This window comes from Saccopteryx bilineata, unplaced genomic scaffold, assembly GCF_036850765.1.
Source record: "Saccopteryx bilineata isolate mSacBil1 unplaced genomic scaffold, mSacBil1_pri_phased_curated manual_scaffold_49, whole genome shotgun sequence".
NCBI classification, from domain to species: Eukaryota; Metazoa; Chordata; class Mammalia; order Chiroptera; family Emballonuridae; genus Saccopteryx; species Saccopteryx bilineata.
Window position 1 is genome coordinate 76,069 of NW_027095475.1, and position 5,414 is coordinate 81,482.

The following is a 5,414-nucleotide window of genomic DNA, read 5'->3' on the forward strand; positions in this document are numbered from 1 at the left end:
TAGAGGGCCTCCTGCACTGATGTTGAGTAGATAGTGATTTATATCCCAACCCTGTTCTGGGTGGGCCTCCTACTATAGCAGTTCCCTTGCCTAGGCCCCTGATATCAGCTGCCCCTGGATAACTAGGTAGATTCCCCTGCTTTGTATTCCTCTTCCACAACTATAATCACAGGATTGGGCAACCCCAATCTTATGGAAATGTATGTGTCCTGAATCTCTTTTCTTAAATACTTGTCTGATGCTCAAGGGACATAATGCCCACCTCCACAGGACACTATTTTACACTTCCCCTGGTTGACCTGGACTCTTCTCCTGCCATCTTAAACTCTATCCAAAGTTTATCCTTTTAACCTTAACCTCATTCTCTGCTTCTTTCTTTTGCCATGTTCCCCTCTCCTGCTTGTATTTACAAACCCATTACATCTCTCCCTTCTGGCCTTTCTGGCCATCGACTAAATCCCTTCTTTTTATTTCTGTTCTTACCCCTTGTCTCTAGTTGACTTATCCCACTGCCAATAATTTATTCACATGTAGACTTTGATCCCCACCCCCACCAAGGAAAACCACAGTTAACAACATCTCAAACTAAAAAAGCTTCTTTATTACTCATCTACTAATTTCATTTCACTTATGTATTCATTTTATTCAGTTTCAAAATATATCAAAGTAGAGGAATTCATGGAATAACAGCTGGTATTTAAGGTGGCACCAATTATTTTAGCATCTCTTGTATTGCATGGCTGAAGTGGAGAAATCTCCATTTTTTTTATCCTTCTCTGATGTTTTCCCAAGAAGGTATTTTTGGCAGCATTCTCTCGCTCTAGTTCAGCCTGATTCTTCATGGCCTCCTGCTCTGGCCTCTGCCAGACCGTGATGGACTTTGACCTTACTGGTCCCACGACATTGGCTTTTCTCCATGGAATTGGTTACAAGGCAAAATGCTGGACTAGATACTGGTTCTGAGGCTTTGTTAGGGTTCGGGACTTGGTCACAGCCATGTGACTGGGCTCCAACTGGAACAACATGCAAGATGATGTTTTGTAGGGCACAGGCCTAGAAGCAGCAATCTGCAGGGCACTCGGCCTGGTAGGGTTGGTCAAACCTCGTCTGGCCTGGTTTTTTGAAATTGGCCAAGCTTGTCTGGAAGAAGCTGCCAAAGATGCAGGAGTTTCTAAAATGAACTGGCTGCAGTACATTGAGCTGGGTCAGTACCAGACCAGGCTGAGTTGGATAAAGCTGGCCAGCTGTGTTGGTTGAAATTGGCCGAGCTGGCCTGGCAGGGGTTGGCCGAGATGAATGGACTGCAGTAGCCTGAGCTGAGTTACAACCCGGGCAGGGTAAGCCACAGCATCCCGATGTGATGCCAGAGACTGTGGCCTGCAAGGAGCAGGTGGAGCTGGAGGCCTGTCCAAGGATGGAAAAGCCAAAGGTACCAAATTGACCTTTTCAGTAGGTGGCAGCTCCTTCTCAACACTGCCTTCTGGCTTCTGGGGTTTGATTTCAGTTTTCTCGGGATCATTGGCTTTATACAGGGTATCTAGCCATGCACTGATACCTGGCAGTAGCTGGGGGCCTTTGAGGTTGCTTGAGTTTCCCAGGGCCCTGACAGAAGAGAGTTCAGTTTTCTTATTGCTCTTCTTCCCCAGAGCATGAAACACCTGCACAGACTGTAGTATGCGCATACCTAAGGAGCTTCGAGGCTTTTTGAAGGTCTCTTAGCTCAGCACAGGTTGATTTCTCCTCTGCTTCTTTTTGGAATGGTTGGCTTCTCTTGTGCCTGTACTTGCTCCCTGCTTGCTTACTCTCTTCAGCTGGTGGAGTTGTTTCTGTCATCCTTTTGGTCCTTTCCTGCCCATGGCTCTTAGTTCTGCTTAGCCTGCTGGATGCAGGTTTCTGAGGTTTGGTATAAGAGTCCTTGGCCATGTTCACAGGAGCCCCGTCACTGACAGCCGCCTTATAAATACCCACTTCTCCCACGAACATGCAATCTGGGTGCTTGGGTTGAATTTGGCCTCGGGTGCACCACGGTCAGGCTAAGAGGCTTTAAGATTCTTTTTCTTGCCTGACCTGTGGTGGCGCAGTGGATAAAGCATCGACCTGGAATGCTGAGGTCGCCGGTTCAATACTCTGCACTTGCCTGGTCAAGGCACATATGGGAGTTGAAGCTTCGTGCTCCTCCCCCTTTCTCTCTCTCTCTCTCTCTCTCTCTCTCTCTCTCTCTCCTCTCAAAATGAATAAATTAAAATAAATAAATAAAAAATTTAAAAAACCAACTAAGGTGCTGCAATGAAGAATTAACGCTTACTCTCTCCCTTCCTTTCTGTCTGTTCCTATCTGTCCCTCTCTCTGTCTCTCTTGCAAAAAAAAAACTAATTAGGTTTATATAATAATGTGTATGACCTATCAAGTATATCTTAAAAAAAAAAAAAAAAAAAAGATTCTTCTTCTTGGCTTGATCAGAGGAAGCCTGTGAGATATGTGACTTTTTCTTTGCCTCATTCAACTTGATGGTTCTGGTGTCTTAGGTTTTGATCACCTTGGGACCTCTGGATTGGTCAAGGCCATCCAAGGAATTTAGAACCTATATAAGGCAATGTCCTCCCGCAGTAGTGATGTCTGCAAAACCTTCTTTAAATCCAATCTCACTTTCAAGTGTTTCTTGGTTTTTAAGACTCAATGTATCCTTTCTCAGATCTGTGTTTTCACAGCCAGGCTGCTTCTCTTGGCCAAAGGGATCAATGCAGGCCAGGAGCTGCTGGATATTGGGATTTCTAAAGGGAGCAGTGGGGGATTTCTGTTTTCTGTTGGAATTTGGTACACATCCAGAGGCATTGAAAGCTTGGTTTTGATGTAATCCTAAATCTTATTCTCCTTTTGTTCCTGGCATTGCGCTGGAGGTAGTGGCAGGAGATCTCTAGAGACCTAGACTAGTGCTTACACTGAAATGTCCCCTAGCTCAGGTGATGTGTTACTCTCCAGTGGATATTTCTACTACTGCAGCAGATAGGGAATTCTGGAGTTGGTGGTAGACAAAATGTTTGGCTTGGAGGTTGCAATCTCAGGGAAATCTCCATCACTATGTAGGAATCAAGGAAGAGTCTGTCAGGTCGTGTAAATATATCCAAATAATACTGCCCATACCACTAATGCAGCAATCATGCACCTTCCAGCAATGGGAAAGGCATTTCTACTAGCTCCTCTTAAGCATCAGGAGAGTGCCCTACACTCAGAGATAGGAGGCAAGTATTCTCATTCTTACTGATCAGCATTTGATGTCATTGTTTTATGATTTTCTTTTACTTCACATGGTTATTATAAGTCAAGTAAAAAGTTACGGTGATTTTTAAAGTATTTTACAAGGCTAGCATTCTCAAGTGGAAACCCTTTAATTCTTCACTTTCCTACACGAAGATGAACACTTGACACCGTGGACTAGGAGAGGGAAGGGAGCTGTTCCTGATGAAATACATAAACTAGACCTATTTTCAGTATACTGCTTCGGACAATATCTTGGTCAGCAACTTCAGACAAAATAGTTGTGCTAGAATGCTGGTAAAGTTAGGCACTACCCATGAGTGGCTGGAAAGAGGAAGCTGATGGCTGTAGCCATGCTGAACTGCCAGGTGGAACAGAGACCTTGGAGAAATTGCGGACACTAGCTGTCAGGGAGGCTCCACTGCTCACTACAGGAAGAGGAGCTTCAGAGAATTTTAAGTTCCAGGTAACGGAACTTAAAATTGGCCATTCTCTATAGGAAACAAGAGAGTAATGGGGGAAAAAAAATCAGTGAGACCCATAAACTCTCACTCTGTTTGAAGGACGGTATTATCTTAAGGTTGGTGCTATCGAAAACCTCTAATCACAATCCTCCTTGAGATAGCAAAGCTCAAAAGTTTATGATGGCTCTCAGTGATGACACACATTGCTGCTTTTCTGTATTAACTGCCTGCGCTCCCAATGTGGACAGAAATGTGTAAAATACCCAAGTGTTTTGGTTTCCACAGTGTACTGTACACCAGATGCAAGCGATCACTGCCTGTTTTGTCTTTCCCTTGATCCTGCACTTGTATTGATGTGTCTGTCCTTTCCTAGAATCAAAAAATGTTAGTACCAGCAGTTATAGAGACTCTCTGTTTTAACATTGTCATCCTATGAGTGAGGAAACTTAGGAGCAGAGAGGTCAAATAGACTTGTTCATATTCTTTCACTCTGTTAATATTATCACCAGGTTCCATAACCTAAGGATCCGACTTTCCTGCCAGGACTCTGCTCTGAGACAAAATCTGAGTGCAATAAAACTTCTAATACAGGTGCTTTTTTGTCCCTTAGAAATATTGCAGCTTTCACTTATGTAATCTTCAGCTTTCTGTTTTGCCTGAAGAGTACACATGCTATTTGCTAGAATTCACATAGAGCTGAGTTTAGTTTGTAAATTTAAAAAGTTATTCTTCCTGCCTGAAAAGGCGGTGGCGCAGTAGATAATATATTGGACTGGGATGCGGAGGACCCAGGTTTGAGACCCCTGAGGTTGCCAGCTTGAGTGTGGGCTCATCTGGTTTGAGCAAAAAGCTCACCAGCTTGGACCCAAGCTCGCTGACTTGAGCAGGGGGTTACTTGGTCTTCTGAGGGCCTGTGGTCAAGGCATATATGAGAAAGCAATCAATGAACAGTTAAGGTCTCACAGTGAAAAACTGATGATTGATGCTTCTCATCTCTCTTCGTTCCTGTCTGTCTGTCCCTCTCCCTGACTCTCTCTCTGTCCCTGTTAGTTAAAATATATATATATATTTATATATTTATATATATAAATATATATATATAAATTATTCTTTCTCTCTTAGAATCGAGTTTCTGTACCTACCTTAAATGAATGTCTGAGATTGAGATTCTCCAGAAGTGCATTTGTTTTATTTTAATTCAATTTTATTATTTCATTTTTGTAATAAGAGAAAGAGTGAGAGAGGGACAAACATACAGGAAGGGAGATGAGAAATATCAATTTTGTGTTGCAGCTTTTTAGTTGTTCATTGACTGCTTTCTCATACATGCCTTGACCACAGGTGTTCCAGCCGAGCCAGTGACCGCTTGGACAAGCCAGCATGCGTTTCCTAGTGATACCCTATTTTGGTCTTACTTTCCCTCCTAGTGTAGTCACATAAGCATTTGCTAAAATCAACTTAATTGTGCCATCCACTGAGCATTAGACCCTATACTTTTCTTCTGCTACTATTGAAAATCTTTGCTTTCCCTCAACCAGTGAACCCGGGCTTTAAGCCAGTGACCTTTGAGCTCATGCCAGCAACCATAGGGTCATATCTATGACTCCACACTCTATGTGGCTACCACACACTCAAGGTGGTGAGCCTACACTGAAGCCAGAGATCCCGGAATATTTAACCTGGTTCCTCAGTATC

The 5,414-nt window shown here is 43.4% G+C and overlaps 1 pseudogene; it reads right to left on the bottom strand.

Moving 5' to 3' along the window:
* Positions 1 to 641: 641 nt before the first annotated feature.
* LOC136318348 (uncharacterized protein C2orf78-like) lies at positions 642 to 3,279 on the bottom strand (annotated as a pseudogene).
* Positions 3,280 to 5,414: the final 2,135 nt, after the last annotated feature.